The sequence below is a fragment of the Procambarus clarkii genome, chromosome 80 (genome assembly GCF_040958095.1).
Source record: "Procambarus clarkii isolate CNS0578487 chromosome 80, FALCON_Pclarkii_2.0, whole genome shotgun sequence".
Taxonomy (NCBI): Eukaryota; Metazoa; Arthropoda; class Malacostraca; order Decapoda; family Cambaridae; genus Procambarus; species Procambarus clarkii.
The window spans coordinates 7584920-7611338 of NC_091229.1; the positions used below are offsets into that span (position 1 = coordinate 7584920).

At 42.3% G+C, this 26419-nt stretch overlaps 1 long non-coding RNA gene and 1 other non-coding gene across 2 annotated transcripts; both read right to left on the bottom strand.

Annotated features, from left to right (window-relative positions):
• Positions 1 to 1558: 1558 nt before the first annotated feature.
• On the bottom strand, positions 1559 to 1640 carry TRNAS-UGA (transfer RNA serine (anticodon UGA)). The gene has a single exon. It is a non-coding gene; the product is annotated as a tRNA-Ser (tRNA).
• A 5585-nt stretch (positions 1641 to 7225) lies between these two features.
• On the bottom strand, positions 7226 to 24803 carry LOC123753441 (uncharacterized). The gene is made up of 3 exons (XR_006772286.2): positions 24510 to 24803; positions 20127 to 20158; positions 7226 to 8508 (listed from the first exon to the last, which is right to left on the bottom strand). It is a non-coding gene; the product is annotated as an uncharacterized lncRNA (long non-coding RNA).
• Positions 24804 to 26419: the final 1616 nt, after the last annotated feature.

Below are 26419 nucleotides of genomic sequence, written 5' to 3' on the forward strand. Positions count from 1 at the left end.
TAGATATACGTGAAATCAAAACAGCTGACCAGATGAAGTCTTCAGCACACAGTTAACTTATGATTCATTTTGTTCCTTTCTTGATTGTCACTTAGCATTAAATTTAAAGTTTTCAAACTAAGCAATAAAAAAAAAACACCAACAAATTATTTCTAAGAACAAAATTATTTCTAAGACAGGGGAAAGGAACGGTGTGGAAGTACTCCCATATCCTTCACGTGGTCAGGCAGGACCACGGGTGACTGGCCCGGTGTTACGACACAGGCCACAGGGTGGCGGAAGGTACCACCAGTGCTCTAAGCTGGGCACGGTGGAACGAGACAGAAGATGCAGCTAGTAGCCCTACACAGATAGCGTTGGTACCACGCCCTCAGCACGGCGCGATACGGAACTGCACAGTGCGGTACGGAACTGCACGGCGTGGTACGGAACTATACGACACGGCTTGGAAAAAGCTATGACACGGCTAGGAAAAAGTTATGAGTCCCCACTGTTTCACATGTAATTCCCCGGAATTACGAATTCTAGGTTCCCTTCACAACACTGGAAACCTTCCCGAGTTCGTCTCTCACATGTACCTTCTGACTAAGGCACAATTGACGATGGATGTCACTACCACACGCAGGTAACAGCCACCACAGTCCACTTTCTCTGGGAGGCGTTCAACGATCACGGAAAGGTGACGATCCCAATAAAGTTCACTCCGTTGTATTTCGACGATAACCCTCTTCCACGATACCGGATTCTTACTCTAACGGTTCTGGGACGATGGTACGACTATCGAGAGTGACTTTTGTGTCGATGCAGGCGGTATTTCCGTTGCTTGGCTTAACATGGAAACGACACAGCCTCTTCCAGCAATTGACACCGTAAGAATGAATTTCCCGCCAAGCGAGGACTCCCATCTAAGCCGGCACCCCTCAGCTCCTCTGCACCAATCACAGACATGCATCTTCAGAGGCCTGGTGCGTCGACGAATCACAGCCCTCCTAATATGACGCAACCCTCATGGCACGAGGGGGCTGGTGGTGGCGGGGATCGGCCTACGACCATTAACCCCCCAATCCCCCCTCTCCTCTTGAAATTGTACAAAAATTTACCTGAAATAAACGTCTTGCTATATCTTTCTCTACAGACTCGCTACAGCGACCACAATGCCTCTGTTGAAAAGCTCTTGTCAGGGTCTGTCCGTAGACACCCAGCATGACTGTATGGGAGTTGTATTTCTTAAACTTGTGCTCCTGTATTCACCTAGTTGTATTCACCTAGTTATGTTTGCAGGGGTTGAGCTTTGCTCTTTCGGCCCGCCTCTCAACTGTCAGTCAACTGTTTACTAACTACTTTTTTTTCCCCATACCACACACACACACACCCCAGGAAGCAGTCCGTGACAGCTGACTAACTCTCAGGTACCTATTTACTGCTAGGTAACAGGGCCATTCAGGGTGAAAGAAACTTTGCCCATTTGTTTTTGCCTGGTGCAGGAATCAAACCCACGCCACAGAATTTCGAGTCCTGCGCGCTATCTACCAGGCTACCAGGCCCCCAAAATCAACATCACTACGGACAAGATTCGAACCTGTGCGGGCAGAGCCCAAAGGATTTCAAGTCCATCTCCTTAACCACTCGGACACCGCAGCTCTGTAGACACCCTCCTGTGCACACATTACAGTAGACAAGGGAGCGGGAAAATCCATCTCCTGACATCTGGTTCAGAAGTTCAGGAGAAGAAGAGTGAATCCCTCTCTCTTGGTTCAGGAGAAAGAGACTCGTCCCTCCTGGTGTGTCCACTGCTGCGGTTAATGCTGAGATACGTGAGGTTGACATAGGTCTGGAGGTTGGGCAGAGTAAGCGTTTGGGTAGGTTACCTTGAGATGGTTTCGGGGCTGAGCACCCTCGTATTGTGGGTATTGTGTATTGTCTATGGGATTGTTCCCGGAAGCCGGTAAAGGTTGTACTACGTCGGTAGATAATAAACAGGGAACTTACAAACATTCCACGGGGAACTGTTCTAAGTAATACAAGTCCTACAGAAGGAATAGAAAAACTGACTTCAGAAGCGTATCAAGTCTGTCTGAAACATGTTCCTTTGAGGAAAGCCAGAAAGAGATCTAACGTAGAAAGAGAACGCAGACGACACTATAAACGCAGGAAAAAAATAACGGAACTGCTTATGCAGACACTAATTTCCCGTCAAAGAAGGAATAATTTAAATAGGGAGATTGAAGAAATCGAGCGGAAATTGAAACACTCATATGAAACTGAAGAAAGGCAGTTAGAACAGAAAGCAATTCAGGAAATAAAGAAAAATCCAAAATATTTCTTCTCATATGAGAAATCAAAAGCAAAAACCACTGCCAGTATTGGACCTATTCGTACAAGTGTAAGCTCATACACGGAGGATGACAAAGAAATTAGTTAAATCCTAAAAAAGCAGTATGAGGACATGTTTAGCACTCCAATAAACAACATGAAGGTGGAAGATCCAGACAATTTCTTTATGCGGGATATTCAAACCCCTGTAAATATAACTGATATAAACACGTGCGCATTAAATTTTGTAAAAGAAATTGAAAACATGCCCATGCACTCGGCCCCAGGTCCAGACTCATGGAATTCAATATTTATAAAGAAATGCAAAGTGCCGGTAGCACAGGCACTCAGTATAGTGTGGAGGAAGAGCTTGGACACGGGGGAGATACCAGATGCACTTAAAGTAGCAGACATAGCCTCTCTACACAAGGGAGGGAGCAAAGCATTGGCAAAAAATTATAGACCAGTTGCACTAACATCGCACATCATAAAGGTATTTGAGAGAGTGATTAGGAGTTAGGTCACCAATTTCATGGAGACCAATGACCTTCACAACCCAGGCCAACATGGATTTCGAGCGGGAAGATCGTGCGTCTCACAGCTACTTGAGCACTACGACAAAGTCACTGAGGCATTAGAAGAAAAACAGAATGATGATGTGATATACACGGACTTCGCAAAGGCTTTCGATAAATGTGACCATGGCGTGATAGCACACAAAATGAAGTCAATGGGAATAACCGGTAAAGTAGGACGCTGGATACTCAGTTTTCTGTCAAACAGGACTCAGCGAGTAACGGTCAACCATATAAAATCTAGTCCAAGTGCAGTGAAAAGCTCTGTACCTCAGGGTACAGTCCTTGCACCGCTGCTTTTCCATATTCTCATATCAGATATGGACAAAAATACAAGTCACAGCTTCGTATCATCCTTTGCAGATGACCCAAAAATCAGTATGAAAATTACCTCGGCTGAGGACATTGAAAAACTTCAAGCTGATATTAATAATGTTTTCGACTGGGCATCAGAAAATAACATGATGTTTAACAGTGATAAATTCCAGGTACTCAGGTACGGTAAAAATGAGGACCTTAAACATAATACAGAGTACAAAACACAATCAAATGTACCCATAGTAGGAAAACAGCATGTAAAGGATTTGGGAATAATAATGTCTGACGACCTAACGTTAAGGAGCATAACCAAGCAATTATTGCGACAGCCAGAAAAATGATAGGATGGATTACGAGAACTTTCAAATCCAGGGATCCCATCACAATGGTTGTACTCTTCAAGTCACTTGTGTTGTCCCGTCTTGAGTACTGCTCAGTACTCACTTCCCCCTTCAGAGCAGGAGAGATTGCTGAAATAGAGGGAATACAGAGAACATATACGGCACGCATAGACGCAATAAAGCACCTAAATTATTGGGATCGTCTCAAAGCCCTCCAAATGTACTCACTAGAAAGAAGACGAGAGAGATATCAAATAATATACACCTGGAAGATACTGGAAGGCCAAGTACCAAATCTACACAGTAAAATAACAACGTACTGCAGTGAACGATATGGAAGAAAATGTAGAATAGAACCAGTGAAGAGCAGAGGTGCCATAGGCACAATCAGAGAACACTGTATAAACATCAGAGGTCCGCGGTTGTTCAACGTCCTCCCAGCAAGCATAAGAAATATTGCCGGAACAACCGTGGACATTTTCAAGAGGAAACTAGATTTATTCCTCCAAGGAGTGCCGGACCAACCGGGATGTGGTGGGTATGTGGGCCTGCGGGCCGCTCCAAGCAACAGCCTGGTGGACCAAACTCTCACAAGTCAAGCCTGGCCTCGGGCCGGGCTTGGGGAGTAGAAGAACTCCCAGAACCCCATCAACCAGGTATGAACCAGGTGTCGTTATTCATGGTTTTGTGGTGATGGAGAGGTTGATATGGATGGAAAGCAGATTTAACGTCTGGTTTGGAGATTGTGCGAAGTGGGGTAAAGGGCGGAGATGGTGGTGTTGTTGAAGGTGGTGGTTTAAGAGTCAGCTGCCTGGTTGTTTGAATTATGGTGGCGTAGTTTCGGTGTTCCACATTGATTGTATACTGTCAGTGTGACGCCCGGAATCAAGTTCTCTTGAGTGTGTTCCTTGGCCCCTCCTTCTTGATGCTCTATTGGCTTAGGAAAACGTTGTTAGTGATTTGGAACGCTAATGATAGTTGGAACAATCCTTTCAACTGGCCTTTCAGGTGTAATGCCGTATGAAGAGAGTAGTGTTGTTTGAGAGTCGACCTAGTTCTGGGATGATTTTTGTTGTTGGTGTTGAACTTTCTCTAAAGCAGATACAACCTACTGAAAATAAGGTCTCCATGTTTGGATACAATAGTGGAAATGAGCACCAGAGATTATAACAGTTACATAACTACATACTTTTTCTTTATGTCAAAGATTCCTTTGACTCTTCCTGGGGTTTGGTTGGCTTTTTTTTTTTTTTTACTGCGGCTCCCACTTGTTGTGCAACTTTTAGTGGTTAGTGGATTCTGACTCCAAGGTCCTTATCTTAATAAATCTGCTGCAAGGTGCTGTTAATGATCTAGTAGATTTTGGGGGTGCATTTTTATGCCAAATACAAAGCCTTGTACTATTCCATATTAAAAAGCATTTTCCAGTCTTCCCACCATTTGTGAAGTTTTCTTAGATCTCTTTGTGAGATCTCAGTATCATTTTCAATTCCTACTTTGCAGAAATCCAACCCATAATCCTCTTTATATAGTATTTTTTGTAACTATGTGGCCCATCGTATATATATACTGTATTGACATATTGGACAATTAGATAAAGAGAATTTGGTACAAATTCACTTTATAGAGTCAAGAAAAATAAAGCTAAAATACAAACCAAAATATTTCTAGGCATAGTACATCATATATATATATATATATATATATATATATATATATATATATATATATATATATATATATATATATATATATATATATATATATATATATATATATTAGTATATTTTGGTAGCAGTCTTTCCTGTAGACAAATATTATTAAATATGACCGAAAAAGTAAGATCAATAATTCTAACACGAATTTTCTCAATCTTTCGTACATTACGCTTCACTGTTGGAGGTAAATCAAAAATCACTTCTCCAAAATTCATTTTTATTTCTAGTCTGACGCGACACGGGCGCGTTTCGTAAAACTTATTACATTTTCAAAGACTTCACAAATACACAACTGATTAGAACTTACGTATCTCTGATTTTATATCTACATTTGAGTGAGGTGGGAGGGGTGATGTGGCATTAACACAAGACAGAACAAGAGGGGATATTAATAGGGTATTAAAAGTATCAACACAAGACAGAACAGAAACAATGGGTATTGAATAGAAGTGTTTGTAGAAAGCTGAATTTTGGAGAAGTGATTTTTGATTTACCTCCAACAGTGAAGCGTAATGTACGAAAGATTGAGAAAATTCGTGTTAGAATTATTAATCTTACTTTTTCGGTCATATTTAATAATATATATATATATATATATATATATATATATATATATATATATATATATATATATATATATATATATATATATATATATATATATATATATATATATATATATATCTTGAGGTTATCTTGAGATGATTTCGGGGCTTTTTAGTGTCCTCGCGGCCCGGTCCTCGACCAGGCCTCCACCCCCAGGAAGCAGCCAGTGACAGCTGACTAACACCCAGGTACCTATTTTACTGCTAGGTAACAGGGGCATAGGGTGAAAGAAACTCTGCCCATTGTTTCTCGCCGGCGCCTGGGATCGAACCCAGGACGACAGGATCACAAGTCCCGCGTGCTGTCCGCTCGGCCGACCGGCTCCCTATATATATATATATATATATATGTAATTTATTAGGCCTCATACAGTGTGTATTAGGCCTAGGTTGGTTAGGTTAGGCTAAGTTTTGTTAGCAACATATATAAAAACCTTTTCCGATTTGCCCAAATTTAATAGCACCAATCTTTACTTTCTTATTGTCCAGTACGTCACAATATGTACAATGATCCTCGTCGTTTCTCTGAGTACTATCTAAACAGGAGGATCGGCTGCATAAATCTTAAGAGACATCTACTATCATGATAAAGTTGGTTGTAATATTCTCGTCTATGTGACTCATATATATGACAAAAAGGGTTCGCCCCAATAGCCTTGTGGCGCCCCACTCACTACATATCTCTAGTCAGATTCATTTCCATTTAACTCAAAGGGAGGGATAGATAGAAGGAAATATGAATTGATAGATAGGTAGGTGGAAACATAGGTGAATTGATGGATGGTTAGATAGATGTATATTTATATATAGATGGAAGGCTAGATGGATAGATAGATAAATGGGTGGATTGATAGACACATGAACAGATGGGCAGATATGTTGATAGTCAGATGGACTGGTATATGGATAGGTAGATAGATGGGATACAGACCCACGCAATGCCGGGTATCCTAAATGTATAGAAAATATTAAAAATATATAAATATGTTCAGACGATGCGTCACAATAACGTGGCTGAAGATGCTATGACCAAACTACACATCAGAAAACAAAGAAACGACGACCTTTCGGTCCACCTGGACCATTTATGAAGTGTTGTGATCTGCTTGATAATGGTCCTAGACGGACCGAAACGCAGTTGTTTAGTCGTTTTCAGGTGCGTGTGGTTTGGTCATAATAGGCCTAGTATTGCTTAATTAGGCCTAGCAGCTCCTCGAGATCACACTGGCTTGGGGAGTATCAGGCAAACACTTAAGTGCTTAAATCAGATATGTTTTTTTTACTAAATTATATATATATATTAATATTTTTCTACCAGAATATCAATGAATAAAAGGTTGAAGAAAACAAACAGAATCTTTAATTTTGCTTGTTAATTCAGCCATTGTCAGTCAGCAACTGGCTGGTATTTAATATATGGGTCTTGGGTAAGACACGATCAGAAGAGGACGAGGGTCATGATAACTATATATATGCAGAAATTCAATATATATAGGTTAAGAGGATAGACAAGTATAGTAACTTATAAACCTGTTAATAGTTACTAATCTCCCAGTTTAAGTTAAAAAAAAATCTAGAAATCTTCAAGCAAAGATGTTATGATCTAAGCTGAGGTATAACCTAAAGTGACAATATAACACTATGAAAATGTAAAGCCTAATTATATTAAAATTATAATGCAAGTGATAATACCACTAGGAAAATGTCAAGCCTTCTCATTATACAAGTATAATACAAGTGCCAGTACAACTTGGAAAATGTCAAACTTAATCTTTAATACAAAATTAAAGGTTTGGATACACGAACTAAAAATTTCACTAATTCCTAAAAGGTTATTTTATGGTGGTGTGCTGTCCTGCCTTTATTGTGGGCTGTCTTTCACTTATTGTGGGCTGTCTTTCATTTTTTGTGGGCTGTCTTTCATTTATTGTGGGCTGTCTTTCATTTATTGTGGGCTGTTCTGTATTTATTGTACGTTTTCTGCATTTATTTAATGTTGTTCTTTTTTTGTCTTTTGCCTTATTCTTTAATTATTGTGTGTTTGCTATTTTTCTGGTCTTTTGCATTATTCTTCGTTTATTATTTGTTGTTCTGCATTTACTATATATCTTTTCCATTTATTGTGCGATTTTCTGCATGTCTTGTGTGTTGTTTTGCATATCTTGATACGTTCATATCAGTTGTGCCATCTTGAGGTTGACAGTTGCTGGGAGACAACTGTGGAGTCAAGGTGTCAACTCGTCCAAGTGAGCTGGAGCATCTTAGGGTGTGTTCCCCGGACAGGTTCCAAGCACTCGTGATAGATGAAAATATTCTAGACGTGTGTAATGCTGATTTTATTAAGGAATGTTAAACAGCGCCTCCACTGGCTGAAATAATTTTATTGATAATATAAAAACGCTCCTACAACTTGCTCCTATTGCGTGTCCTTCTGGCCGTCCTGAAACGTGTCCTTCTGGCCATCCTGCAGCGTGCTCTTTGTTCCTTCTGACCTTAGCTCCTGCACTCCTTGCCACAGCCAGCAACAAGACAACACTTGCGGCCCCAGTTATTCCTCTGACACTCCTGGTCAGAATGACACGTGTCGACGTACCGAATGCAGTACCTTCCGTACGAGAGGGGATCCGGACAGCCTCTCCTGTAGGAAGTTTGTATTATAAGATGGAAATGCAAGAAAAGGGGTTATGGAAAAACTGAGAATTAGGACACATTAAATTAATACTTACTCGAGCGAAGAAGTGAAATGCATGCAATTTGTTTTTTCTCAAGCTTTGCTATCTTCTGTATACAACATTCACTGCTGGATAATTTGGCAACGAAATCAAGTTATTATAAGGGCGTGTGATCGTTGAATTCTTTCACGTTTAGGTTAGACATACATATGAATGTATTTGGGTGGATATAAATATTATATTAATTGAAAGGACCAATTAGGAGTTACTTCACTTGGACTATTTATTGCGGTAGATTTTATACCCCTCCCGAAGTTGATAGGCCTTAAGCCCAAAACTAAACTTGCTGGTTCATTAGGTAACTATTGTGATTAATATTCCATCAGCGGTTGATAGGCCATTTTCACAGCACCAAACTTGCTGCGTCATCAGGAAGCTATTGTTGTGGCCTTGTGGGATTATGTGGGTAAACACTCAGGAATTTATATTACCTTCAGTGGACTGTATAATGGGTTTCTTATGTGCTCCACTCAACTCCACAGGGTTGTAATTTATTTGTGTAATATATAATTAATTTAGAATTAGTCCATTCAGTACAGAATTATTTAGTTGAACTTAAACTTATATATTTTGTCAGCTCAGTTGACTGAAGATAACTCAAATTATTTAATTTTCCAAGGATCAGCATTTTGCCATTGACTCTACATCCTGTATGTATGATTGTCATTGAATTGACTAAATAATATTTGTGAATTAATAATTAATTATGGTCTTTTTTATCTAAATTATTAAATGAATAATTAAAACGAGACTATCTGAGCCACAGGAGTGACGCCCCCGGGGTGGTGAAGCGAGTCACCCACGATGGTTACTTTTTTTTTGTTCTTTTTATTGTTAAAACAAAGTAAACAGCCTACATACAACCATATAAAACAGTAAAGCATATAATAACAAGGAACATAGAATGACAACAACACAAAACAAGTAACACAGAGCAACATAACATAAAATAGAAAACAAAGAACAAAAAATACATAGGAAAGTACATTAAATACACACAAAAACATCTAGTCAAAACAGCACAAGCAGTGAACTATAAAGCACAAAAAAACATGTGAACAACAGAAAAGAAACATAAAACAGAAAAACAAATAATCGTACAACAGGAAACCAAAAAAAGGACATAGGACGACATGGTACAAAATAAAACAAATCTTGTAACCAGCTAGCCTGAAGGGCTACACAAGCATTACGACAAGGCAAGACAGACAGGAAATCATAACCGGAACACGCAGGAACCGGCAATCACACACACACACACACACACACACACACACACAGCCCTAAAAACAACACAAGTAACAGAACATAACACACACACACAGCGCAGCACAACCAAAAAAAGCGCACGCAGAGCACACACCCAAGCACACCCACAAGCACACCGCCCAGCAGGGCGAAACCAAACACGGAGACAAACCAGACATAGAACCGCAGACACGGTAACAAATTAAACAGACAGAGAACACAAGTAAACACACGGCACTAACGATACTTGTCCGGAAACTCCTTGGCTGGGAAGCGCAAGCAGTACGCCTCCCAGAAAAGCTGGACGAATTCAGGCACTGGCTTACCAGGAGACGCACAAGGCCGAGGCATCCAGTCAGGCACCCCATAAAGAAACCATTTCAACTTTGGTACCCAAACAGTCGACGAGCACCACGGGCCCTCACGCACCCTGTCGTCCCAAACGATGTCCAAAACCCGTGGCTCACGGACCACGCTCCCGTCGGCCGCGAGCACAGGGGAGGGGCCCACACTAGGTGGTTTCACACTAGTATCGGCACTGGGAGGTTCTCCGGGCGCCGCACAGGGCTGCGTATCAACAGGCGCACGAGGTTCCTCCAGAGGCCTCTCACGAGGCCCCACATGGGGCTGCACACTAAGGGAACCCGCAGAGGACACAGACGAGTCGGGGCCAACGCCACCGAGCATAGGAGCCGAGGCACCGTGGCGCACATCCTTCCGTAAAACCACGACGAGGTCCCGTTTAGCAGGAGCAACCTCCCACCGTGGGGAGTCACCAGCAGTAGGCACAGGGGGAGACTCCGGAGGCAGCACAGAGCCCCCCACAGCACCGCCAACCTCGGCAGGAGACGCCGGATCAACGTACTCCTCCACCTCCACCCAAGGCACCCCACGAAGGGAAGACACACTCGGGAGCCGCCTCGAGCGCTTGGAGACGGGCTGCCGGTCATCTGAGCTGTCACCCCCATCATCCTGTAACAGGGCAGAACACTCCGATGGACGCGCCTTCAAGGCCCGGCCCCTGAGAACCGCAGCCTCCACTACCGGGGGCACCGGACCACACACCGCAGGAGACTCCACGCCGCTAACATCCAAAGGGACGGGAGACGCCACATGTAGGGACGGAGGCACGGGCGGCTGAGACAGATCGGGCTGGGGCGACAGGGGCAGGGACGCCGGGGGTTGGGAACCCGGTGGTGGGGGTGGGGCCACCGCAACCCCCACGTCAACATCCACAACACCATCCAACACCGGGGCAGAAACCAGCAGGGAATCAACACCCGGACCATCACGGTGAGACAGATCCGGGGCCGACAGCGGGGGAAAATCCTCCTCCCAAAAGGTTAACAGGGGTGACCCGACACTCCGCACACCCCGCGGCCAGGTGACCCGGGAGGCCACACCGGAAACAAGTCCGAGGTTGTCCTGCGTGAAAAACACGAATCGGGAACCCCAACAGCACGACGGAGGACGGCACAGAATCCCGGAGGTGCATGGCGAGAGTGCGGGTCCCACACGGAACCCCCTTCCATCTCCCAGTAGGAACAGCATTCATCCTCACATGTAGAACCCGCCCAAACCGGGCAAAGTACCGACGTAGGAGATCCTCAGGGAAATCAAAAGGCATCCCATGCACCGCCACAAACGTCGTGGCTCCACAACGGCCTGAGAGGGTTACCGACCCACCATCCCCAGGAAGATCGAATGAGCGCCCATCATAGCACGTGACGAGATCTTGATAAATCGCCGGAGAGTCGAACTTGACTATCGCCCGCCTGCCGGCAAGCAGCTGCACACCACATACAGACTCCACTGGGACACGTAACATATCAATCATTACCACCTCCACAGCGTGATTCGAAGCAATCCCAGAAAACTCCAGGCCAATGGAGGCCTGCCTGGAGACAAGGGGCACAGGCCCCCCCATGATTGCAGACTGTCACGGCCCCAAGGGCCCCTCAGCAAAAAAAAACCCACGGTGGTTACTGATGGCTGGTGTGGCACTCTGGGACGTGTCAATAACCTCGGACACCACCTGCCGCTAGTTGTAACATTATGCTCACAATATCAATGTGTGATTACTTGTGTGTTGTAACACTAATTACATAGTGTTTAATAAAGTGTTGACACACACTGGTGTGTTGTTTTCATGTACTTTAACAAGCCCAACCTCTCCCTTACTCCCAGGATGTACTAACTGCCCAGATAATATACAACCAAAGGAGCTAGAGGACTTAACGATGGAGCAAGGGTCGGAGAAGAACTGTTTCCGTCCTGGACGTGTAGAACGACTGTAAACCAACAAGCTGAACTATAGTTACAGTGTAAAACCATCCACAGTTTGAGCTTCAGTTTACTCCTTGAGCAACTATGAACAGTGAACAATGGCCTCGAGCCATCCTCATTTATCCATCTCCAGCGGGAGAGAATGATTTCCGTGTTATTTAATTATTCGGATCACAAAGCCGCTCCTTTGGTGAGCACACTCACGGGGACAAAGTACAAAACAGGCACACATGGGGGCAAAGTATTCACATGACGCTCACTGGAACCAAGTACTAACTAGAAACTCGCGGGGACAAAGTTCCAACAAGGCACTCACAGCGGCGAAATACCAACCAAACGCTAACTAGGTTACACTCGGGGGCAAAGTATCAAAGAGGTACCCACTGGGGCAAAGTAGTAACCAGGTACTCACGGGTGCAAAGTATCAACCAGGTACACAGGGGAAAAGTATCAACCAGGTTCTCGAGGGAACGAAGTATCGACCAGATTATCACGGTACGCATGGCATCAACCTTGCACTCAAGGGGAAGAATACCAAACAGGCATTCACGCGGACAAAGTATCAGCCAGGCACTCACGGAGACGAAGTACCAGCCAGGCACTCACAGGGGGCAAAGTACTCACCATTCGCTCACTGGAAACAAGAATCAAACCAGGCATTCATGCGTACATAATACAAATCAGGCACTCATAGTGGCAAAATACAAACCTGGCGCTCATTGGGGTAATTTCTCAACAAGGCACTATCGACTATCGGGAGCAAAGCATCAAGATACATCAAAAATTCCACCAAGGGAGCAAAGTTACAAGGTACTCACGGGAGCAAAGTATCAAGGTACACACGGGAGCAAAGTATCAAGGTACACACGGGAGCAAACTACGAACCTGGCACTCACAGGGTTAAATTACCAATGAGACACTCAAGGGTCACACATAGGAACAAAGTACCACCAATAAGACATTAATGGGAACTCTAACTAGGCCAAAGGGCAAATCAGACACTCAAGGGGTCACATAAAAGGTCAAAAGTCCACCAACATGACATTCATGGGAACTCTGACTCGGCCAAAGTGCCAACCAGACACTCAAGGGATCACCCACGAAGATAAAGTGTCGACCAGACACTTAAGGACTCACACACGAGAACAAAGTACGAACCAGGGGCCGGATTCAGGAAGGTACTTACAAAGTTTTTACTTACAAGGTTTTTCTTCTTAGCTACGAATGTTTTCCTTCTTAGCGCCTTCGTGGCGGCTACGGCGGTATTCAAGTAGCTACACTAAGTGGAAAAACCTTTGTAAGTTCATTCCGGGATCTAAGTGTGGTTTCGACCACTCGTAGCTTTACGTAAACTGGATATAACTCAATTTTTCTCTACTACATAACACTGGGATCGATTTTAAGATTTTGGAACATAAACATAAGATTATAAAAATTGAATCTAGTGAAGAGGAGTCCTTCGTGTTACTTATATATGCATTATCTGCTTGAAACTTAAAGTAAATATGCCTTTTATGAGAGTAGAATGAGTTTTATAATAGCAAGATATTATACCCGTAGTTATTAAGTAAATAAACACTGGTGAACATGAAATATGAGAGAAGGTGATGAGCCCTGCCTGATGGGATCATTTACTATCACCAAATGCCCCTGTTCACCTAGTAGTAAGGGTGTACCTTTCGCTATACATACCCATTTCTAATTTATTTAGTTTGGTTTTATTTTGAAATTAAATCTGGGTGAGGCATAAAATAAAAATATGCTGTACAAATGATGTTAGGTAAGGAGAAGGGTAAAAATGTCAAAAACTTTATTCATTGAATACTTAAAGCTATAATTATGACTATATAGACAATTAAAAAAGAGAGAAGGAAGTAGGGGTCCAAGACCTCTTCCTGTTATACAATTTGGGTGTGGAACAAGTAATTATCAAAAGAAGGCACCATGCCGGGAAGGCTATGAGTAAGGCAGTGAGGTGAGGCAGCTACTTATTTGTGAAATGCTTATTTTATTTACCTTATAAGCTGAGGCAACTTATTTTATTTGAGGAATACTCAGCTGATTCCTCTACATTTAGCATGGAACAAATTTGTGTCCAAGACCTCTTACTGTTACACAATTTGGCTGTGTGTAACCAAACTAGAAGTGATCTACAAATCAAGGGACCCAGAATGTGGAATGACCTACCGAATCATGTCAAAGGCTGTACCTCTCTCAACCAGTTTAAGAGTTAAACCAAGTACTGCCTAATTAATTCCATGTAATCTAACTTACCTCCTAAATGTCAACCCATGTCTTGCTATTTTTTAAACAACGCTGTTCACCAACATGTGCAATTGCTGATTTATGCTATGTTACCCCCCTTTTTGTATTTTTTATTCCTTCTTTCAACACACTTTATACCTAATCCCGATTACTATTAAGTTTTAGTCTGTGTTTTTTCCCCCATACCTTGCCCGAAATGCTATGAGTATTAGTGGCTTTAGGTATTGTATGTACTAGCTCTGTCTATAAATCCAACATTATGTTTGTAAATCATCTGTATGTACTTTTCCTGAATAAAATGTATTTATTATTTATTTTTTAATCAGTAAGTATTAAAAGAAGGCACCAAGCTGGGAAGGCTATGTAGCACCATTGTAACAATAAACCTAATTTTTTTTAACAAATAATGCTCCTGTATGGTAAAACAAATCCTGTCAGCTGTAAAATATTGATGCAGTTATTTAAATGAAAAATATAATGAAGGAAATATTACTGGTTTATTTTTATCCTATCTTTTTGTACTGTACAGTATATCCAAGGAAGTGAAAAATTGATACATAATGCACAATTTAATGAATGATTAGCATGGATTAGCAGTTCAAAAGAAATATGACTATTTATCAACCTGAGATCTTAATGATCCATGGTCAACATGATTTAATAAGGATAATGCAGTACTGTATTTGTAATAATACAAACTAATTTAAAATCTTTATTACTGATTTTTTTATTAAGAAGATTAGGTATATACAGCAATGTGCTGCGTCCCTATTCTGTATAAAGGACCACACAGTGTAGATCAAAAACCAGCTACAAGCTTATCCAACATCCTCACCTCACAGGATGGCCAGTCATACATGGAATCAGGAGAGAACAAAATACTTAAGGCTGATCTATTAGCCTTCACTGGCAAAATCTGGGTGCAGCACAAGAATATCTTCCAATATTCCTGAGTGTATGAAGTAATTACAGAGCTCAAAATACCTCATACCATTTGGTATCAAGTCACTGATAACAGGGCAATCACAGATATAGTGTTGGAGAGTATGTTCTCTCAAGTAGGACTGAAAACAGATGTTTTTTTCCACCAAGAGGGCTATAAACCCATGGAACCGCCTACCCGCTGAAGCCGTAAATGCCAAATTCCAGCAAAAAATATCATTAAGACAATTGGCGGGCCCTTTAACAAGCCGCCGGCTTTCTGTCCTCTTCGAGGCCACTAGATAGTTAGTGGCCCTTGGGTAAATTCAGTAAATATATACAATAATTGTCAGCGCATCTTCCGAGCAACAAGGACAGCTACACGGTATCTCTTAGAATTAAGTAGGTAAACAACAAATGTAACATATTTGCTTACTACAATGTCGGTGCTGGCTGTTTTACTTCGAAATATACTAATTTTATAAAAAAAATCGACGTAAATAGGAGGCAGTAGAGCTCCGATAAGCCAGCGCTAAATCTTCAATATGAAGAATGTTGCTGCTCTCTGATTGGCCAAACGAAACACAGTAGTGACCTCTATCGGCATGCAGGTGAACCAACAAATTTCTTCCTAAGTGGACGTTATTGAATTGCACCTAAGCATCTTCTTAGGGCACACTTAGGAACCTTCGTAGCAAACCCACTTACGAAGAAATACACAGAGCTTACTGAATCTAGGTCCAGACCCTCAAGGGGCTCGCACACAGGAACAAAGTACAAACCAAACACTCAAGTGGTAACACACACGATTCAGAGACTACATTACAGGCACCACGAAGATGGGAGGACCGAGAGTAGTAATAGCAGTGATATATAGCCCTCCACCAAACGACAGAAGACCCAGACAAGAGTTGGATAGAAACAACATGGCAGTCAACTCTATAACTGAGGGAACAGCCACTGCTGCCTGTAGAAATAGATCCCATTTGCTCCTCATGGCGGACTTCAATCAAGGGTGGATATACTGGGAAAACAAGCAACCACATAGGGGTGAGGAAAAATGGAGAGCTAAACTGTTGGAAGTGGCGACAAGAAACTTTTTAAGTCAGCTGGGGGAAGGGACCCAGAAGAATGACAGGCAACGATGAACCAGCGAGACTCGACCTAGTCTTCACTCTGAATGAGTCTGACATAAAGAATATCGGTTCGAAGCCCCCGTGGGAATGAGCGATCACAGTGTACTGATCTTTGAGTATCTGGTCGAAGAAGGGTTAATGTACCCAAGGAAGGCCACAGAAAACAAAAGGATGGCATTCCGAAAGAGAAACTATGAGGAGATAGGAACATTCCCAACAAATGTAACTTGGGAAATAGAGCTTAGAGGTAAGATGGCCCAAGACATGATTGACTACATTACAAAGAAATGTAAGGAGGTAGAAGTTAAGTTCGTCACAGTCCAAAAGGAAAGAAATGAAATGCAGACGAGAATGCCATGTTTTAATCAGAGGTGTAAGCTAGCAAAGCAACTAAGAACAAGGGCGTGGAAAAACTATATAAATAATAGGACACTTGTAAGCACAGAAAGATACCGGAGCGCCAGGAATTAATACGTCAGGGTGAGAAGAGGGGCAGAAAAACAATATGAAAATGACATAGCAATCATGGCAAAGACTCAACCTAATTTGTTGCAAAGCCACATCAAGAGAAAAAGGAAAGTGAAGGAACAGTAATGAAACCGAGGATAGGGGTAGACAAATTCACTATAAACGACAAGGAAGTGTGCGAGGAATTCAATAAGAAATTCCAATAGGTCGTCACAGTAGAGCAAGGGGAAGTCCCAGAAATAAAAGAGGGAATATCTAACCAAACACAACTAGATGAGATTTTGATTACCAGTGGGGAGGTGAGGAAGCATCTGCTAGAGTTGGAAGTGACAAAGGCTATAGGCCCGGATGGAATCTCACCTTGAATACTGAAGGAAGGAGAAGAAGCTCTGTGCTTGCCACTCTCCAAGGTGTATAACAACTGGTAACAGGTGAACTGTCAAAAATTTGAAAGACGGCTAATGTAGTCCCAATATTCAAGAAGGGTGATAGACAGGAGGTACTGAGCTACAGGCCAGTGTCACTAATTTACATACCATGCAAGGTGACTGAGAAGATTGTGCGAAAGAAGCTAGTGGATCATCTGATCCACTAGCTTCTTCAGATCCACTAGGTTCAGGGTTGGCAGATCGTGCCTCACGGGATTGATTGAATTAAATTACCAAGCAACTAAAATCGGGCAAGAAAGAGAGGGGTGGGCAGACTGCATATTTTTTTTTTCCAGGACACAGTGCCACATAAGAGACTAGTGCACAAACTGGAGATGCAGGCAAGAGTGAAAGGGAAGGTACTCCACTGGATAAGGGAGTACCTAAGCAAGAGAAGACAGCCAGTCACCGTGAAGGTTGAGGTCTCGGAGTGGCGTGGCGTCACCAGTGGAGTACCTCAGAGATCAGTTCTTGGACCTATACTGTTCCTGATATATGTAAATGATCTTCCAGAGGGAATAGACCCGTTCCTCTCAATGTTTGCTGATGATGAAAAAATTATGACGAGGATTAAGACTGAGAAAGATAGTATGAGGATACAAGATGACCAAAACAAACTGAAGGAATGATCCAACAAATAGCTACTAAAGTTCAACCCAAGTAAATGTAAGGTAATGAAACTAGGAAGGAAATAGGAGGCCAGACACTGGATACCGAATGGGAGATGAAGTCCTTCACTAAACGGACAGAGAGAAAGATCTAGGTGTTGATATCACACCAAACCTGTCTCCTGAAGCTCACATCAAAAGAATAACATCGGCGGCGTTTGCAAGGCTGGTTAACATCAGAACTGCTTTCAGAAATCTGTGTAAAGAATCTTTCAGAACCTTGTATACCACGTATGTAAGGCCAATCCTGGAGTATGCGGCCCCAGCATGGAGCCCGAACCTTGTCAAGTACAAGACGAAGCTAGAAAAAGTTCAGCGGTATGCCACTAGGCTAGTCCCAGAACTAAGAGGCATGAGTTACAAGGAAACGCTGAGAGAAATGCACCTCACGTCGCTGGAAGACAGAAGAGCTCGGAAAGACATGATCATCATATACAAAATTCTCTGGGGAATTGACAGGGTAGACAAGTGTCGGAAATTTTCGACACCTCAGATACTAATCTAACAAACTATACTAACAAAAATTGTTGAACATGCTAGGGACAATTGCGTCAGCCACCACATGTACGCGGTGACTATTCCTTTGCCTAGCACTTGATAGAAACTCCGTCATCAATCTGCTTTGATTTGCGTTTGATTATCTTAGATAGACTAATTAATGTTCATAGTATTCAAGAAGAGTAAATTCGCATATAAATCAGCATTTATCTCCTTTCATTGGTAAATTTGCTCCAAAAATGTGTGCCGTGACTATCAGCTGATGAGAGGTGGGGGGTGGCGCCGCGCCTCGCAGTTGTGGCCGAGCAGCTGGCGAGATAGGCTGACGCATTGCCGTGCTCTCCAAATAAGCGCCATATTTGTGCTTATAGCCGCAGAATTGTCTCATTCGGAGGGGCAAATAGTGCAGCAGAGTCGGGCCGTTGAATGGATTACCACATATCAAGCTGTTGCATTCTTTAAGGACGTATCCCGGTTGTATAATATTTAATTTTCTTTGTTGTGAGCTAGTAACATTGAAATTTCAACCGTGTTATGAGGCACAATTAATAACAAAACCCAGTTTACGTTGGCGACGTGAGAGAGAGAGTTCTTCCGGTTCCAACACGTTGGAGTTCAGGGCTGAGAACAGTACGCAGTGACCACGGAGTCAATATTTACTGCATAACTCACCTGATGACTGCTCTCGTGTTACTGCTGGACTAGGAGGAAATCTTCAGTCCAGCTAAGCTGAAAGTTTATAACTAATCAGTTGTAGTGTAGTCTATTAACTCTTTAACCCTGATTTATCTATAATATTATTATTTAAATTTATTCAATATTTTCACGCAATACGTAGATTAACGCCGCCCCCCCCCACCTCGAAAAAAATGTGTAGGGAATCACTCCACTTTATAAAGAAGTTTATATAGTCTACTTCTCTAAGTTTATTTTGAATGAATTATTTGCTCAAATATTATATGACATTAAATAGTGAAGAAAAAATCTCCCACAACAAGGAAGGATTATTTAACATGGGTTGTACACGCACAAGGGGACACAGGTGGAAGCTAAGTACCCAGATGAGCCACTGAGACATTAGAAAAAAAAATTTCAGTGTCAGAGTAGTTAGTAAATGGAATGCACAAGGAAGTGATGTGGTGGAGGCTGACTCCATACACAATTTCAAATGTTGATATGATAGATCGAGCAAGAGAAGCCCAGGAATCTGTACACCAGTAGATTGACGGTTGAGAGGCGGGACCAAAGGGCCAAAGCTCAACCCTCGCAAGCACAATTAGGTGAGTACAACTAGATGAGTACACGACCACAACGTACCAACCAGACACTCAAGGATCACTAACAAGGACAATGTACCAACCAGACACTCAAGGATCACTAACAAGGACAACGTACCAACCAGACACTCATGGGAACACTAACAAGGACAACGTACCAACCAGACACTCAAGGAACACTAACAAGGACAATGTACCAACCAGACACTCAAGGATCACTAACAAGGACAACGTACCAACCAGACACTCAAGGATCACTAACAAGGACAATGTACCAACCAGACACTCAAGGAACACTAACAAGGACAACATACAAACAGTGTACTTACCCAGGGTGAGAGGTTGTTCCCACAACAACAATCTGATAAAACAACAAAACAATTTAATATTAATTTATGTCTCTGATAACTGAAAGTAATTTCAAAGGATTTTATAACTTTAAATTTGTTTAAATGTTTGCAAAGTCCATCTGGTCATACTTACTCACGGTCTCGCCCAATGTCTTGTCCAGCCTCTAGTCCAGTCTCTCGCCCAATGTCTTGTCCAACTTCTAGTCCAGTCTCTCGTCCAATGTCTTGTCCAACCTCTAGCCCAGTTTCTCAATAGTTGACTGCTGTACCACTGAACCACCACACCATAATGGTTGACTAATGTACCACTGAACCACCACACCACAACGGTTGACTACTGTACCACTGAGCCACCACACCACAACGGTTGACTACTGTACCACTGAACCACCACACCATAATGGTTGACTGCTGTACCACTGAACCACCACACCACAACGGTTGACTACTGTACCACTGAACCACCACACCATAATGGTTGACTGCTGTACCACTGAACCACCACCCCATAATGGTTGACTACTGTACCACTGAACCACCATACCATAATGGTTGACTACTGTACCAGTGAACCACCACACCACAATGGTTGACTACTGTACCAGTGAACCACCACACCACAATGGTTGACTACTGTACCAGTGAACCACCACACCACAATGGTTGACTACTGTACCAGTGAACCACCACATCACAATGGTTGACTACTGTACCAGTGAACCACCACACCACAATGGTTGACTACTGTACCAGTGAACCACCACATCACAAAGTTGACTGCTGTACTATTCAACTCTTTTTTTTTTTACTCACACGAAGAGTATGAGATGCACTGCCACACAGGATGGGTATGCGGTCCATCATCTCTCAATGAAGGTATATGAGGGTCCATTATCACTCACAGGAGGTATAAGGGGGTCAATTACCACTCACAAGAGGTAAATGGGGGGCCATTACCTCTCACAGGAGGTATAGGGGGGTCCATTACCACTCACAGAAGGTATATGGGGGTCCATTACCACTCACAGAAGGTATATGGGGGGTCCATTACCAATCAAAGGAGGTATATGGGGGTCCATTACCAATCACAGGAGGTATATGGGGGTCCATTGAAACAGAAATGATATTGGTATGGCATCCCTTAGAGGTTGTGTGTGAAGTTCACTACTACTCAGAGGATTGATATGAGTTTTACTACTACCCAATGGAAGGCTTTGGGATGCTCTATCCCCCTCTGGATGGAGTTGCACTTCATTACCACCCACAGAAGGGATATGGAGTTCATTACCAGTTACAGTGTGTGTATGGGGTCCATTAGCTCTCACAGAATGGATATCTTTTACTTTTATCCACAGCATGTGTTTGCAGTTCATTACCACTCACAGGAAGGATATGGGGTTTATAACTACTCGTTAGCCTCTTGTTGACTCACTTGTGATATAAAAAGATTGTCGATATATATATATATATATATATATATATATATATATATATATATATATATATATATATATATAAATAACTGAAAACTCACACCCCAGAAGTGACTCGAACCCATACTGCCAGGAGCACAATGCAACTGGTGTGTACAGGACACCTTAATCCACTCGACCATCACGATCGGTCAAAAGCTGATGGTAGCAGAGACTATTTTGCCCATCAGCCCGCCGGCACTCTGATGGTAATCTTAAGCATAGTATTTTATCAAATCTCATCTTTCTTTGGTGCACACGTGAGGAACACAAATGCGAACAAGCCTGAATGGGCGGATTAACGTTGTCGCCCGTGGATTCATAGCTGTTTGTTGAATATTTGCAGCTGTGAAATAAACGTGTTGTCTATTTTCTTGTTTTCAAAACAAAAACACAAAATACTAACAAAATACTTAAATTCAAATGCAAATAAATCGTTCACAATTCAATTTCACCACCCATTGCACTGAAAAATAAGAACCGTTGAAAAAACCGAAATGAAAAACAATGTAAAAAGAAACCAATTCGCTATACCCACGAATTGAACGGTATGGTAAACTAAACAGCTCAATTCAAACGCAATGTCACACAAAATAATTGAATAAAAATAAAAATAAATGAAACTCTATGAAAAATTCAATTTATAAATGCAATCGGAAACATTGAAATGGAATCGTAACATATTTTGTATATCGTGTCTTGCTCTTACGTGCAACAGATGGCGTTGTTTTTCAAAAAACGCATGTTTTTACCTGTCACAGGTGTGGCATCCAAATAGTATGTATATAAAAACACGCACGTGTTCGAATGGAATGTTGTGTCAAAATCTCAAAGCAATCGGTGAAAAACTTTCTGAGATTACAGTGTGTGTTGCTCTGACGTCCTACAGATGGCGCTGTTTTTTTTTTTAAAGCATATTTTTTCCTGTCAAAGGTGAGGCATGTATATAGTAGATATATAAAAAGACGCGCCTATTCGAATGCAACGTTGTGTCAAAATTTCAAAGCAATCGGTAAAGTGATTTCGAAGATTTCCTTCACATGAAAAGCACATGTTTTTTTTACCGTCTCAAACGTGACATCTATATAATATGTATATAAAAATCTGCTCGGATGCGAATGGAACATTGTGTGAAAATTTCAAAGCAATCGGCTAAGTACTTTCGGAGATTAGCGATTTTGAACAAACGAACATTTCCATTTTTAGTTATATAGATTTGTGTAAATGATTGAATATATATATGTGCATGTGTTTTTGTATATGACCGAAAGGGTCATATACAAAAACAAACATATACAAAAAATTAGTGATTCTAACACGTGTCTTCTCAATATTTCTTACGTTTTTCTTCACTGTCGAGGGTAATTATAATATTAACTTTCCAAAGTTCATTACCACTTACAATCCAATATATGGTCCAAAATGTGAAATTGAACTTTGAAGAGTTAATTTTTCAATTACCCTCGACAGTGAAGAAAAACGTAAGAAATATTGAGAAGATTCGTGATAGAATCATTTATCTTACCCTTTCAGTCAATTTCAACAACATATGTTTACAAGAAAGACTGCTACCAAAATATACTAATATGTTCATGTATTTATAACATTAACAATTGAGTAACTAGTGTCAAAAGATTGCCACGAGCTTAGCTAAATGAACTATGGTGCTCAGTTCCTAAACTCATTATATTCCTCTGTAACCCTTTCCTTAATAGGGAAAGGATAGGGGATCTATAAGCACTTAAAGGAAATGGATATGGAACCATCTAAAGGATGGTTACAGAGTCCATTGCCACTCACAGGTTGGGTATGGAGTTCACTACTACTTGCAGAATGGGTATGGGGTTCACTACCGCTCGCAGAATGGGTATGAGGTTCACTACCGCTCGCAAGATGGGTATGGGGTTCACTACCGCTCGCAGGATGGGTATGGGGTTCACTACCGCTCGCAGAATGGGTATGAGGTTCACTACCGCTTGCAGGATGGGTTTGGGGTTCACTACCGCTCTCAGAATAAGTATGTGGAAAGGGTTACAGAGACACATAATGGGTTCAGGAACTGAACACCATAGTTCGTTTAGCTAAGCAAGTGACAATCTTTTGAAGCTAGTTTATTTAAATAGTATCATTTACCCAAATACACATCGATTATCGTTTTTATATCACAAGTGATTCAACAAGAGGCTAAAAAAATTCACTATACAAGGCACTTTTCATCTTTGGTGAGTCACAGTTATTAATCTTGCTCCACACCCACCCACAGCTTGTCACTAATCTTGCTCCACACCCACCCACAGCTTGTCACTAATCTTGCTCCACACCCACCCACAGCTTGTCACTAGTCTTGCGCCACACCCACCCACAGCTTGTCACTAATCTTGCTCCACACCCACCCACAGCTTGTCACTAGTCAAGCTCCACACCCACCCGCAGCTTGTCACTAGTCTTGCTCCACACCCACCCACAGCTTGTCACTAGTCAAGCTCCACACCCACCCGCAGCTTGTCACCAATCTTGCTCCACATCCACCCACAGCTTGTCACTATTCTTGCTCCACACCCAGCCACAGCTTGTCACTAATCTTGCTCCACACCCACCCACAGCTTGTCACTAGTCTTGCTCCACAGCTTTACAGTCAGGCATGCATTACCTACAGTAAGCAAATTTTGGGTAATTCGCTGTACTTTCCGACAGTACATCATTATGAATGAAGTACTTACACATTTCTTGGACTCCATTGATGGTGCTATCTCTGAATTTCGCGAGTTTATTCACATTCCATTATATTTATACTTATTATAATACTTATTATACCATTATTATTAAATCATATTGTGATTGAATACTGGCCTTGTTCGTCTGGAACAAGGTATTAAAAAGCTCCACTTACCGTCAGCAACAGAGCTGAGAGCAGCAACAGCTTCATCGTGGCTTCTGCTGGAGAGGTGAAGGTGTTGACGATTGCTTGAGAGGAGGTGATACTGACCAAGACCTGTGGCAGGTGAATGGTTCAGTAGGTGTTGCTGGCGGGACACGTGTGGCTGGTGTGGGGTTCCCCGGGCGCTTAAGAATATATTGAGAGATGTTCCCCAATGAGAGCACTCGCACCTCTCACAGTTCCCTGGGTCCGCGCTGTGTAAAAACTGGAACTGTGTTGTCTAGCCGGAGCCGCAGCTAACCAGTCCAGGACGACACATAATATGACTCGTTTTCTTAACACATTGGTCGACCTGGCAACCTCTGGGTTCCTGGAACACTGCTGAGTCTCTCCTAAACATGTTCCTCTTCCACAACACAGATTACCTCACACTGCTTACCTAACTTTGTTTATATAGCAGTGTTACCCTAACAGTGCTTATAGCAGTGTTACCCTAACAGTGCTTATAGCAGTGTTACCCTAACAGTGCTTATAACAGTGATATATCCTAACAGTACTTATAGCAGTGTTATCCTAACAATCTTATAGCAGTGTTACCCTAACAATCTTATAGCAGTGTTACTCTAACAGTGCTTATAGCAGTGTTACTCTAACAGTGCTTATAGCAGTGTTACTCTAACAGTGCTTATAGCAGTGTTACCCTAATAGATCCTGGACAGGCCACCAATATCTGTTCTGGCCTGAGAGGAATGGGGCTTATGGAACTTAAACCTCCAAAGAGATCTCTGGCTGTTGCACCAGACTGTTACTTGCGTCCAGGCGGACAACGTCCCCCAGCCACTCTCTGCTGGAACAAACAACCAACCTTGGCAGCCACACTCCCACTACCGTCGGTCGACCTGCAGTGTACACTGGAGTTCTTGAAATTCACTCAGGAATCACCCTGTACACCTCTTGATCTTGGAGAGGGGTTTCAGCATCGCACATTTAGGGGTGCACAGCACAGATAACCACGAGAAACACAGCAAAGATAACCACGAGAAACACAGCACAGATAACCAAGAGGAATACAGCATAGATAACCAAGAGGAATACAGCACAGATAACCAAGAGGAACACAGCACAGATAACCACGATAAACACAGCGCAGATAACCACAAGAAACACACCACAGATAACCACAAGAAACACAGCACAGATAACCATGAGAAACACAGCACAGATAACCACGAGAAACACAGCACAGATAACCAACAGGAACACAGCACAGATAACCAAAAGAAAAACAGCACAGATAACCACGAGAAACACAGCACAGATAACCACGAAAAACACAAAACAGATAACATCGAGAAACACAGCACAGATAACCAAGAGGAACACAGCACAGATAACCCCGAGAAACACAGCCCAGATAACCACGAGAAACACAGCACAGATACCCAAGAGGAACACAGCAATGATAACCAAGAGGAACACAGCACAGATAACCACGAGAAACACAGCACAGATAACCACGATAAACAGCACAGATAACCACGAGAAACACAGCACAGATAACCATGAGAAACACATCACAGATAACCACGAGAAATACAGTACAGATAACCAAGAGGAACACAGCATAGATAACCAAGAGGAACACTGCACAGATAACCATGAGAAACAGCACAGATAACCACGCGAAACACAACACAGATAACCACGAGAAACACAACACAGATAACCACGAGAAACAGCACAGATAACCACGAGAAACACAGTACAGATAACCACGAGAAACACAGTACAGATAACCACGAGAAAACAACTCAGATAATCACGAGAAACACAGCAAAGATAACCACGAGAAACACAGCACAGATAACCACGAGGAACACAGCACAGATAACCACGAAAAACACAGCACAGATAACCACGAG